The sequence below is a fragment of the Palaemon carinicauda genome, chromosome 17 (assembly GCF_036898095.1).
Source record: "Palaemon carinicauda isolate YSFRI2023 chromosome 17, ASM3689809v2, whole genome shotgun sequence".
In the NCBI taxonomy this organism is placed as follows: Eukaryota; Metazoa; Arthropoda; class Malacostraca; order Decapoda; family Palaemonidae; genus Palaemon; species Palaemon carinicauda.
Window position 1 is genome coordinate 99,797,927 of NC_090741.1, and position 15,000 is coordinate 99,812,926.

Sequence of the window (15,000 nt, forward strand, 5' to 3'; positions counted from 1 at the left end):
TATATATATATATATATATATATATATATATATATATATATATAAATTTATATATATATTTATACATATATTTATTTATAGTATTACACATTGATTCAACTTGGCTAACTGAGCATTTCAATGTCATTTTTTATTCCTTTTATCTTGTTTATGTTTTTTCATTAGTATTTCTCTCACAACTTTCAGTTAAGGTCATAACTTTTCAAATAATAATAATAATAATAATAATAATAATAATAATAATAATTATAATAATAATAATAATAATAATAATAATAATCAATAAATAGATAAATAAATAAATAAATAAAAATGAACAAATATTGATATTCATTTATCTTCGACGTATCTCTTCAACAAATGACTCTTTACCCATCTTTTTCAGTAATACTGCAACAAATATATATTCTAAAAGTTCACATTTTATTCTATTATAACGAATGATTTTCTATATCTGAATCCAAAACAGTAACCAATCACAGGTGGTACTTTCATATAAAATTACTGATAATTATGAACAAAAAGAAAGTATATTGGAATACTTTGGGAATCATCCCGGAGATAAGAAAAAAAAATAAGAGCTTTTGTTCAGGGCAGTTTCTTTTAATTAAGGTTACCTAATTATGCTCTTAATTAGCCATGTATCTGGAAAATAAACATTTTGTAGATGTTTTATTTTGCAGCTTTGATCTTCCGTTGTTTCTATACAATACACATCTCGCCAATCGGGTTTGCGTTTGCAAATTTTCATGAGAATATAAATATAAATATGGATGAATATTCACTTGTTTTTTTAATATTAATTACAGTGCGTGTTTTCATGTATGCATACTGTATTAAGGAAGAAATGTATTACACGTTTTTGAATACGTCCTTGTGTAAAATGAAATCAGATTTCAGAAGAAAACAGCCACAAGTTAAAAAACAGTTCCACAAATCTACCTAAAATATGCAAAAAAGTTTTGGAATAGAAGTTCGGGTGACAGATATTCTATGCAGATCTAATTTTACTTCTTTTTAAAGGTTTAAAGGTCACTCATAAATGGCAGAGGACAGGGATTGTGGCAATACCTATGGAGACTGACCATATAAACATATGATCAGCGATCATGGACCCTATCCACACTGTTAAAAAACCGTAATTTTGATCGGGAATTCTCCGTAAAACTATACTGTTCTCAGCCGCATTTCAGTAAAATAGAGGCGACCGTAGTTTTTACCCCACTTTGTTATGATTTTTTACGGGTTGATAACCGTAATATCCCTCCTTTACGTCAATATCTCCGTTTTTAAAACGGTAAATGCCTGGCAACATTTATTATAAGATAATTACCGTTTTTACAGCAAATTTCTAACATTGCCCTCAAGCTAAGATCAAGAGAGCCAGGAATTGGCTGCTGATGTTGTTACTTTTCAATTTTATTTTTCTTATTTCCTTTCCTCACTACGCTATTTTCCCTATTGGAGCCCCTGGACTTATAGCATCCTGCTTTTCTAACTAGAGTTGTAGCTTAGCAATTAATAATAATAATAATAATAATAATAATAATAATAATAATAATAATAATAATAATAATAATAATAATAATAATAATAATAATAATAATAATAATAAAGAAATAAAATGATAATACATAGTTTCATCCTTCACGATGCCTTTGGCCATAATCATCAAAGAAAAGACTCAAAAAGTTGAAAAATTAAACGAAAAATATCAATCGAAATATTAAACGCAAAACACCTTATCTAATTAGGTTTCGGTGTGTCCCGAATTATATAACAAAACCCACGTGCCGTTTGGCATAATGCTGTTATGCTGCATATCCTAATTATCATCTAATTTAACGTAGTTACCAAGATAACGCTATTAGCTTTTGATAGGGCCAAATTATCACATGATATAACTCAATAATCTGATCGCAAAGACGAAAAATCTCTTTAGATCTTTTTTTTTTATTGAAATGCTTTTTCTTTTAATCAAAAGTTCTGCAATTCTTTTTTTTCTAAATCGAGTTATGGCTCTTGTTTTTGTTACTATGTAAAATATGCAAAAGAAAATAGATTTTTTTTTTTTTTATGAAATGCACCTTCAAATTGAAATGGTAGAAATTCTTTGAATAATTTGGCTAATTTTCAAAGATTTTGTTAAGGTTAATGTCATCATTAATCAGTCTGAAAATGGATAAAAAACTGTGAGTCATTGAAAAGAAATAACATAAATGTTATTTGATAAGAATTAAGTTAAGTTTTCATCTTATCGTTCCTGCTTCGTTCACCTTTAGGTAATTTAAGCGCGATGATGATAATTATGATAATTCTTCGTGAATTTGTTGTAGTAAACAGGGGATGAGAATCTGATAAAGTGCGCATTCTGGTGAGTTTTAAGTTGGATGGAAGTGCGCATGAGCTTATCAGTCACATCTCAAAAAATATTTGAAAATCTGAAGGTTAAAGGCCTTTAGAGCTACCCTTTCCCAAAAGAATAAACGTATATGTAAATAACTAAGTAATAATAATAATAATAATAATAATAATAATAATAATAATAATAATAATAATAATATTAATAATAATAATAATAATAATAATAACGTGTTTGGGATTATCTCCTTTATTTTTTAGGAGAGAGATCTGTCAAGTAATTTCTTCTCTTGTTTATTTTACAGGAAGTAAAAATAATTACAATTGTTGACAATATTTAACTGGATCTGGTAATCCTGATCCTCAGGTCGAAGCATTCTGAGCATGGTAAGGTGAAGTTCCAATATTTACACAAAAACTGGATTTTGGTCTCAGGTCAGTTGAATTTGCAGTCGGCGACGGAGCTCATACCGTTGATCTCTTCTTTGTTTGGCAGTGATGCACTCTGAATGTTGACTAAACCTAGCCCGGAAGTCTCACCAATCAGCTCTGGGATTATGGATAAAGGCTCCATGTGAGTATTTCCTTCTACCGTACCTGGTGATTCAGGGAGTTAAGTTTGTTGTGATTGAATAAGAAGATCACCAGGCCAGATGAAATATCCAGGCAAGCTGTCTCTATGCTCAACCCCATCTTCCAGGGTTTGATCACTTAACAGCCTCGAAGTACTGGTGGCATAAGTCTGTCTGTGGCTGGTATGGTAAAATTTTCCAGGGTAGTGGTGAAGGTAGGTTTATATGGATGAATTAGAACTGCTCGCAGGATATTTAGACATCTGCTATCTGGGGTGTTGCCAATAAGGCTGGTGTTTTCCATGGTGTGCTTGCAGGCAACATTTTGGTCATGGATTTGCAGGATGTGCAGCTCGATATCCCCCTGAAAGATATGACGGAATAACTGCTTAGAGAGATGCATAGTCGTTTTTACATTATAGTAGCCGGGCCATATTCGGTCTGGGTATCTACATTGCCCCTTGCTGATCAGTAGCTGGGATGATATATGGCAATTGCTAAGTGTTCGAATGTCTTGGAATAATACAAGGTTAATCTGTTAGGAGTCAGCTTTGCTGTGATTTGACAATATGTTCTCCAGCTCAGATGAGAGTCCAGGCAGCCTGTTTCCACGCTCAGCTTCATTTTCCGAGGTCTATTCTCTAGGCTGCCTCGAAGTATGGGCAGAGTCATGTTGTTTGTTGTTAGGCAGGAGAAATTCATCTTGAGTGATATTGTGGGTATGTTTCTCTCACAGGATTAAGTTGCCTTCCAGAAAGTGCTGCCTGATGCACCCCTTATTTGTATGACAGATACATAGTCATCATAATGATGTAGGAGCTAGTACTCCCTGGGACAAGTGACTTGTTCTAATAAACACCGCTGGTCCTCCTCAAATGGTACTGCTTAGGTGGGATGGGGCAGTCTCAATAATAATGCTGATTGTTTTTTGTTGTCTGATAGTAGATAATGGATTCAGGGGACTTACCAGTGTCCAATGTGCCGATATTTTCATTGACAATGTCCCTGTAGATGAGACTATCAACATAAGGTATGGCAAATGTGCACAGGAAATCGATAACTATGCTTCTTTGCCTCTCGAAAGCTGTCCTTTGTTCACTCCTACAAATTTGCACTAAAAAATCCCCTATCATCATTCATGTGGGCTAGCTGTATCTAAAAAGCCAGCAATTTGATGGATTCCCCTTTAGGAGTTCTGTTCGCAAACTTTTACATGGGAATTGCAAAGCAGTCCGTCTTTTCTCGTAAACGTCTTTTTACCAAAGAAGTCCAGAATCTACGCAGGATATTCAAGAAGTGTAACAGTTAAAACTTTATAATGGATGCGGTATGTGCAAGTCCCATTTACCCCAAACCTAATAGCCTTGGTCTCTGCCTCAATGAAAACAGTGAATTACCCTGATATTAGACCAACACCATCTGGGCCTTTGTCCTGCAGGTCATTTCCCACTGTACTATGTTAGGCCACCCATGAGGATCTCGATCGTGTTGTTTAGGTTGCTAAATATCGGCTATGTCATCAGACATATCCACAAAAAGGTCAGGAGAGCACTTAAAAGTTTGTATGAAGACACCCAGCCTGAACCCGCTAAGAGGACAATTTACTTTTTTTACAAGGGGTACTTGCATAGAAGCCATTTGCGAGATGAGACTGATATGAATAAAATTTTCAGGGAGAATGACAAAATCGTGGAACCTGGTACAGCCCTTGAATTTGTTATCTACTCTCAGATGTTGAAAAGAAAGAGCTTTATCATGAAGAACAACACTACACCACTTATGCTGGACCTGTTAAGGAGGACTAATGTGGTGTAGCCATATAAATTCTGAAACCAAGGATGTCCCTGTAAGTACATTGGTAACATGACTATGCATCTGCCTAGTCAGTTATTCAGTTACGCCAGCAGGGGGCCACCACGAAGAACATACTGCAAGCTTATGGCTAATATATTACATTCAAGCACATCATAGAAAACACCAGCATTAGGCAGCGATCCATAAATACATATATCTATGTATCTAGGAAGTAGTTGAGATCCTGCAGGAGAAACTTCATTTCAACACTGCCCAGGCAGAGTTTATCCTGCTAACCAACAGACAGCCTGACACCACCCATACTTCAAGTCTACACATGGATCAGACCCTAAAAGATGAAGTTAAACTTGAAGACAGCTTGCCTGGATGCTCACTTAGCCTGGTGAACATCTTGGAAAATCTCACTAAAACTGACTACCTGCTTGAATCACCTGATATACCAGGACATTCCCACAGTGGGACGTCTTCGCCTGTCATCACGGCAGCTGATCGGTGTAATATTCTGACTGGGCCCAGCATACAATCAAAATTTTAAAAGTTCATCAGAGAAGAGATCGACTGTACTAGCTCCACAACTCTCAATGTGGACTAGGCAATGACAACTCAACTAACTTAAAACTGCAATCCAGCATATTTATATAAATATTGGAATATCTCATTATCATCTGCAGAATGCTTCAACATGAGGTTGAGGTTTGCCTGATCCTCGAAACATTGTCAACAATTGTACTCATTTTCAATGTGTGTAAAATAAACATTAAAATGAATTACTTTACATAAGCCATTGCTTAAGAGCTTTAGACTTTGCCTCTGAGTCAGGCTGTGAGCAAATCATAAATGAAGCTACTCACAGGTCTGGTAATTGCTTGGACCTCGTATACACTGACTCCCCTGGCGTTATAACTAGTAAGGTTGGTTCTCCAGTCGGGACATCTGATCATGCCTTGATTCCATTACTAGTGAAGACTGAGCAGCCTGTCCCTGATATATCATATTCTTGTAAAATTTATATGAAATCCCAAGCAGACTGGAATGGGATTTTGCATGATCTTTTGTGCTTGAATTGGTCACAATTATATAATAGTGTAGATCCTGTTGTCCCTTTGAATGAGAATCTAGTCAACATAATTGATAGGCGTATCACTTCTCGTGTGCTAAGGTACCGAGTGAAGGACAAACCGTGGTTCAATGATGATCGTAGACATGCTTATTTGGAGAAGCAGGAGGCCTATCACCTTTGGAAGGGTAACAGATCAGAATTGACCTAGAACAACTATACTCAGCTTCGAGCTTTTGCTTAGAGAGTTTATGCCTCAACTGAAAAGGAGTATAATTTAACCATAAAAGAAACACTTTCTGGTACAACTAAGGAACATAAATGGTAGTCTACCCTTAAATCTGCACTCTTTGGTGAAGATGCAACAGTTCCTCCTTTACTTAAACCCGATGGCTCAGTCACTCACTGTCCAAAGGAAAAGGCAACCATTTTGGCTGATGTTTTTGACAGTAAACAGAGTAATGAAAAACTTGAATTTCCTCATTCCTGTTTTCCTGAGGCTAAACTAACTAGTTTAGCTTTTCGATCTCGTGAGATTAAAGCTCTGTTGGTGGACCTTGATGCTTACGGAGGTGTAGACCCAAATTGTATTTTTCCTTTGTTTTTTATAAAGACAGCAGATTTCTTAGCTCCAAAGTTATCTGTTATTTTGCGCAAGTTAGCAAGAAGAGGAGCTTTTAGCACTTGTTGGAGAATTGGTAAAGTTACTCCTCTACGTAAATGTGTTTGTGGTAGCTCAAGTCCCACTGATTACCGCCCAATTTCCATAACTCCCATATTATCTAAAGTTTTTGAACGTCTTCTGGCAAAACGTCTTAATAGGTTTGCTGAAGGTAATCATCTACTCCCTAGTTGGCAATTTGGTTTTCGTAAAGGCCTTGGAGCATGTGATGCCCTTTTTACAATCTCCAATGCTTTATAGAAATCCCTTGATTGTGGTTTGGAAGTTCGTATGATTGGCCTTGATTTTAGTGCTGCCTTTGACCGTGTTAATCATGAGGCCCTTGTTTTCAAACTGAAACAGTTGGGAGTGGGTGGGTCGTTTCTTAACATTATTATTAATTTTTTAAGTAATAGATCTCAAAGAGTTGTTGATGATGGGCACCATAGTGATTATAGGAATGTGATATCCGGTGTTCCACAGGGTAGTGTTCTTGGCCCATTACTTTTCATACTATATACACATGACATGTGGTTTGGCCTAGAAAACAAGTTTGTTGCATATGCAGATGATGCTACTCTCTTTGCAGCAGTTCCATCCCCTGAATGTAGATCTGGGGTTGGTGAATCCCTTGATAGAGATTTAGCTAGAATTAGTGCATGGTGCCAATTATGGGGTATGAAGTTGAATCCTAACAAAACTCAAAGTATGATTGTAAGTAGGTCAAGGACGGTGGCTCCTCAACATCCGGATCTCAGTATTGATAATGTTTCTTTAAATTTGTATGACTCTTTCGAAATTTTAGGTGTGATTCTCGACAGCAAATTTACTTTTGAGAAACATATAAGGTCTGTGTCTTCTTCAATTGCACAAAAAATAGGCTTATTGAGAAAGTCTTTCAAGATTTTCGGTGATCAATCTATTCTGAAGAAGTGTTTTAATTCTTTCATTCTACCTTGTTTTGAGTATTGTTCTTCTGTCTGGTCTTCAGCTGCTGATTCTCATCTTAATTTGTTGGACAGAAACTTACGGTCTATTAAATTTCTTATTCCTGATCTAGATATTAATCTCTGGCACCGTCGTTCAATTAGTTCATTATGCATGTTGCATAAGATTTTTCATAACTCTGACCATCCTTTACATTCAGATCTCCCTGGACAATTCTATCCTGTTCGTAATACTAGGCAGGCAGTTAATTCTAATAGCCAGGCCTTCTCCATTATGAGGCTCAATACTACGCAGTTCCTGTTACCAAGTTGTGGAATGATCTTCCTAATCGGGTAGTTGAATTAGTAGAACTTCAAAAGTTCAAAGTTGGAGCAAATTCTTTTTAGTTGACCAGGCGGACACGAGTCTTTTTATAGTTTATTTATGGCATATTTGTTTTTGATGTTGTTAATAGTTTATGTATGACATGTCTGTTTTGACGTTGTTACTTTTTTTTAGAATGATTTATTGTTAATTTGTTCTCTTCATTTATTTATTTCCTTATTTCCTTTCCTCACTGGGCTATTTTTCCCTGTTGGAGCCCCTGGGCTTATAGCATCTTGCTTTTCCAACTGGGGTTGCAGCTTGGATAGTAATAATAATAATAATAATAATAATAATATCTCTCTCCATGAAGATGAAGGAGATACACTCAAATACTTGCTAAACAAGAGGGGCACTCAGTAGAGCGCAGACCTCTGCCATGGCAGCTTAGTTTTTGACCTTTTGTTCGACCTTGACCTTTGACCCTAACCTGTATTAATTGGCGAGTATTTTCATACACTCAAATATGAACCAAGTTTGAAGCCTCTGTGACAACGATGTCCAAATTTATGGCTGATTACGTGAATTGGACATTTTCCTTGACTGTGACCTTGACCTTCCAAAATTAATATTTTCCAGCTTTTTACATAAAATTAATCCCTGCAAGTTTTATTACTCTACGATTAGAATTGTGGCCAGGAAGCTGTTCACAAACGAACACACACAAAAAACAACAAACATACAAAAAGGTGTGAAAATCAGCAACATCTAATCGTAAAGATATTCAAGTAAACCTGTAATGTTATCAGTCACGATATACAGCATTTCCTGTAATAAAGAATTCATCTCCGGATTAATAAAGAAAAACTAACCGATCCTTTTATGAACGATATCTTTTTATTCTAGATCTTAAGATGTTTGATTACAGTGAACCCTCGCTACTTCGCGGTTTGACCATCGCAGATTCACCACTTCGCGGGTTTTTTCCATAAACCATATATATATACATATCGCGGATTTTCCGGAAATTTCGAAAATACCGCGATATCTGAAGACCCCAAATACGATATTTCGTTACCTGTAATTCCATTAATACTGTAATTAGTAATATCTGCTCTTACTGATTGTTCATTGCATTACATATGATAAATAATTCAGCACAGAAAGAAGTAAAACACGAAAAGAGAATATGATCATACGATAATTCAGTACTGTATACAGTACGTAGTAAAATTAAATCGAACATGAAACGCAAATCAGATGCAGTCATACCATATTAGAATGGTGTAAGGCTGCTGATGGCTACTACTGTACTACAAATGTAATGGATGTGCTTCTTTTCCATGAATCTTTTGTATGTATACGTACGTAGTACTGCATCCAATAATATTCTTTGTTGCAAAAATCACATTTCGAATAAGCGTACGAGAGAGAGAGAGAGAGAGAGAGATAGAGAGAGAGAGACACACATCCTACAACAAAAGCGTAAAATAGCATACGTAAAGCTATTATTATTATTGTTATTATTATTATTATTGCTGTTGTTGTTAATAAAATTATTATTGTTATTATTATTATCATTATTATTATTATTATTATTATTATTATTATCAATACGTATTTATTATTATTATTATTATTATTATTATTATTATTATTATTATTACTGTATGTACAGTATACGCGGGGTATCTTCTACTTTGAATTGGTAACCTACACATCATATAAGACGGGTTGTGATTGGTTCAAGCGCTGATAGATGACGAATCAGAACTCAAGTTTTGTTATCTAGCCTGTGATTGGTGTTTTGCCCGCATCTCCAGCTTCCAGCCTCTGTTCGCGGCCACTTTCTCTTACGCCGTATCGCTGAGTAGACGTTGTTAAGTTTGTGAACTTTAATCTGTGCTATGTGCGACTGTTTTAAGTTGAACTTTTTGTTGAACTTTCTGTTAAATCCTACTGTACAATGGCTCCCAAGCGTTTTGCTTCTACTAAGGCTGGTAGTGAGCCTAAACGCCACCGAAGGATGATGACGATTGCTGAGAAGGTGACGCTTCTCGATATGTTGAAAGACGGTAGAAGTTTTGCGTCCGCAGCCCGCCATTTTGGAATCAACGAATCCACCGTTCGCTATATCAAGAAGGACGAGGCGAACATTAGAAAGACGGCTGCAATCACCTTTAGCAGAGCAGCGAAGCGAGTCGTTACCACGCGTAATAAAACGATCGTACGCATGGAAGGTGCTTTAGCTGTGTGGATTGCCGAATGCCGGAAGAAGAACATAGCCTTGGATACGAACACCATCTGAACAAAGGCTTTGAGCTTGTATGAGAATTTTGCGGCAAAGGAACCTCAAGACGACGATGGCAACCATGCTGAAGAAGATGATGATGCAGATGAACCTCAACCAGGGACATCCACTGATTCCCAGCCTCAGAAACAACGTTTTTTTCCGCCAGCAAAGGATGGTTCGCGAAGTTTAAGAAACGCTTCGCCCTGAAAAGCGTTTCCCTGCATGGCGAGGCTGCTTCGGCTGACACTGCCGCTGCTGAAACTTACGTGAACCAAACGTTCAAGAATATTATCGCCGAAGGTGGATACAAGCCGGAACAAGTCTTTAATATGGATGAGACCGGCTTGTTTTGGAAGAGAATGCCGTCGCGAACTTTCCTGTTCAAAGAGGAAGCCAAAGCCTCTGGCTTTAACCCTGGATAGGTACGGTGGGTCGTTCGCGACCCCGAGCGTAAAAAAAAAACAGGTTTTTCTCACGTGACTCACCCCCGTGACTGAATTTGTGGGTGATCGACCTGCAGGAGGTGTCTCCCCTACACGCTCTAGTAGTGTCCAGATGTACATTGCTGTAGCTGTACTCCTTCCCCGATTTCTGAGACGCGTCGGGGTCGAGCGCGACCGAGTTTACCCTTCTAAGGTAGTTTGCATAATTATCAAAGTTATTACGTATTATGAAATTGTCGTAGAATGGTGCAACTTGTATAGGTTATCAGTTGTGGAAAGTCTTGGTGGATTGTTTGGCTACCATGTGCATGATTTTTTTTTTAGTTAAAATGTCGTTCATCACAACGAGGACCATTTTACCGCGAGTGCCCCTTTTTCATTTTTTTTCATTTTTTTGCCAAGTCATTTTTCCGTAAGATATTGCCAAATAGTGTCGTAAAACTTTTGCTTGTTTAGTGTTGGAAAGTGTGTCTAGATGATCTGGCTACCCATGCATGACTTTGTTTTTGTCAGATACGACGTAGTTATTGGTATATTGGGTATTTAACTGCGGTTACCAATTTCTGTTTTTTTTCAATATTTGTAAAAATTACTACGTAGTAAGGAATTGCCGTATATTATTCATTTTTTTTTTCATGTTTATGTGTTAGAAAGTGTGCCTTGATGGTTGGGCTAACACGTGCATGTCTTTTTTTTTATCTGAGATGCCGTATATTAGAATGTCGGGCATTTTACCGCGAGTACCCCTTTTTCATTTTTTTTTTTTTTTGCCAAGTCATTTTTCCGTAAGATATTGCGAAATAGTGTCGTAAAACTTTTGCTTTTTTAGTGTTGGAAAGTGTGTCTAGATGATCTGGCTACCCATGCGTGATTTTGTTTTTGTCAGATACGACGTAGTTATTGGTATATTGGGTATTTAACTGCGGTTGCCAATTTCTGTTTTTTTTCAATATTTGTAAAAATTTACTACGTAGTAAGGAATTGCCGTATATTATTGATTTTTTTTTCATGTTTATGTGTTAGAAAGTGTGCCTTGATGGTTGGGCTAACACGTGCATGTCTTTTTTTTTATCTGAGATGCCGTATATTAGAATGTTGGGCATTTTTTCGCGAGTGCCCCTTTTTATTTGTTTTGCATTTTTTTGCTTAGTCATGTTACCGTAAGGAATTGGCAAGTAGTGTCGCAAAACTTATATTTTTATAGTGTTGGAAAGTGTTTCTAGATGATCTGGCTACCCATGCCTATATTTTTTTTAGCCAGATATGGCGTATATATAAGTATGTGTTCGATTTTCCTGTGATTGCCATTTTTTCGTTTTTTCCCATTTCTTTCAAAATGACTACGTACTAAGGAACTATCACAGAGTAATGATTCATTTATATGTTTATTTGTCGGAAAATGTGCCTTGATGGTTTGCCTAGCACGTGGCTGAAATTTTTTTTGTTCTGAAATGCCGTATATTAGAATGGCCATTTTTCCACGACTGCCCCTTTTTATTTGTTTTGCATTTTCTTGCTTAGTCATGTTACCGTAAGGAATTGGCAAGTAGTGTCGCAAAACTTATAATTTTATATTGTTGGAAAGTGTTTCTAGATGATCTGGCTACCCATGCCTATCTTTTTTTTTTTAGCCAGATATGGCGTATATATAGGTATGTGTTCGATTTTCCTGTGATTGCCATTTTTTCGTTTTTTCCCATTTCTTTCAAAATTACTACGTACTAAGGAACTATCACAGAGTAATGATTCATTTAGATGTTTATTTGTCGGAAAATGTGCCTTGATGGTTTGCCTAGCACGTGGCTGAATTTTTTTTTTTCTGAAATGCCGTATATTAGAATGTTAGCCATTTTTCCGCGAGTGCCCCTTTTTATCTGTTTTGCATTTTTTCGCTTAGTCATGTTACCGTAAGGAATTGGCAAGTAGTGTCGCAAAACTTATATTTTTATAGTGTTGGAAAGTGTTTCTAGATGATCTGGCTACCCATGCCTATCTTTTTTTTAGCCAGATATGGCGTATATATAGGTATGTGTTCGATTTTCCGGTGATTCCCATTTTTTCGTTTTTTCCCAATTCTTTCAAAATTACTAAGTACTAAGGAACTATCACAGAGTAATGATTCCTCTAGATGTTTATTTGTCGGAAAATTTTGTTTAATTTTTTTTGATTGAATATCATCAAATTTTTTTAGCTAAAATATTATATTGTTTTACATTTTTTTTTTTTTTATTTCCCTTCAAAAAATTTTTTTTGGGTCAGAATTTTAATTTTATAGTCGTAAAATAATCGACAATTATCCAGCAACCCACCATACAATTTTTATGCATATCCAATAATAATTAGATTAGTAAATAACACCTTGAAATTGACATACCCTTCCTACATTTCAAGTGGCAGATTAGGGAGTCTGAGTCAGTGTGGTTGGCGGCCATTTTGTGGACATATCCGAAGCGTAAGCTGCCCTATCTATAAATATTCTTGTTCCCTATAGAATTTGTGATATTTTGGTATATTTTTACCTGCATAAATATCATATTATATATTAAATATATGTATTTTTTTACGAAATTTCTAAGTACTAAAAAAATTACCTTTAGATATGGCCCCTGATATAAATGTAATTTACAAAATAATGAAGATTTTTTTACATATTTCTATTTTAGGATAACATATGTTTATTACCTAAAAAAATTAGCCACTTCCTATTTCATTTGGGTACCCAAAAAAATTCATGAAATTTGGACAATTTTTTTTGGCCAAAAAAAGTTACCCTTTTTTTCTCATTTCAGATCTTCACCTCCATGGGTCTGACTTCATACAAAATACATCAAGATGTGTCCTAAACATTCAAGAATCAATTCCTAAAAGGATTTGTGTATATATGTATAAACTTTTTTTTATGAATTTTTATGTCAGGTCTTTTTTTTTTCTACTTAATTTCTTAAAATATTTATAATAAATAGTTTTTCTGCAGATGAGTAGTATTTATCTTTACAGTTGTTTTAAGCATTCATTGAAGTTTTTTTTGGCAAAAGAAAAAAGGAGGTTACTGCAAAAACTGATTTTTCAAGAATTTTTTTTGGCGTTGGGGTCGTTCGCTTCCGAGTATACCCTTAAAGGGGTGTCCGAGGAGCGTACCTATCCAGGGTTAAAGCATTCAAGGATTGCGTTACCCTCGTGATGTGTGGCAATGCTGCTGGATTTTTGCTAAAGCCAGGGCTTATTTATAAGTCGAAAAATCCTCGCGCTTTGAAAAATAAAGACAAGAATCTCCTTCCCGTGGATGCATAATCCAAAAGCATGGATTACGAAGATGCTGACCTCCAACTGGTTCCACCAGTGTTTCATCCCGCAAGTCAGTGAATATCTCGTAGAGAAGGGCTTGCCATTCAAGATCCTTCTCCTTATGGATAACGCTGGTGGACACGCAACTGACCTGTCGTGTGAGGGCGTTCAGGTTGAGTTCCTGCCACCCAACACCACGTCATTAATTCAACCGATGGACCAGGGGGTTATCAGGGCGATCAAGGCCCTCTACACGAAGAATACCTTGGCGGACCTCGTTGCGTGTGTGGATGCTGCCCAAGATGATGAGGATGAAGATTTTAACTTGAAGGCGTACTGGCGGCAGTACACCATAGCCACGTGCCTGAAGAATATTCAGAAGGCACTGCAAGAGATGAAACCTGCAACCGTGAATGCGAGCTGGAAGAAGTTGTGGCCCCAGATTGTTTACGACGACGAGGGATTTACTCCATCGGAAATCCAACACTCTGCAATACGGAAATCTGTGCAGTTGGCTGCCATAATTAGAGGTGACGGGTTTGGCGACATGACGACTGAAGACGTCGATGAGTTGTTGGACTGCCATTCCCAGCCGCTAACTGACGCAGACCTAGAAGACCTGACGAAATCGGCAAGCGAAGAAGAGAGTGAAACCCAGGAAGAGACCCAAGAAAATGTCGAAGAAACGGGCTTAACAATAGAACGGCTTGCCAAGTTCTGCAACCATATCAAGGAGGCGAAAGAAATGTTGCAAGAGTGGGACGAGGATATGGTTCGGTCTATGCAATTCTCCAACAAGGTCGATGACATCATGACTCCCTACAGGATGCTCATAGAGCGAAAAAAGAAGCAGCGGCAGCAACTTCCGATCACAATGTTCTTCCAGCCTCGCAAAAAAGAGCCAGTTCCTCCTGCTATTACGCCTTCGGAAGAAATTGAAGAAGTTGAAGAGGTGTCCTAGGAAAAGACACCTCCATCTGAAGAGACGTAAAATACTATCATTAGCTGCACAGTAGAAGACATCATCAGCTTCATCATCATCATTTCTACTGTGCAGCAAATTCATCGCCATCATCATTCAAGTTTTTCTTGAACTTCTTTCGTGGTGAGTACAGTAACAATCTTTATTTTTTACTTTCATATTCTAACATTTTAATATTTGTGCCTGTTTTATAGTTTAGTACTGTATGCATGAAGTTAAAGGGAAGGTTTTAAAAGTCTGAAGAGTACAGTATACATGTTGTAACCTATCCTATTTTTTC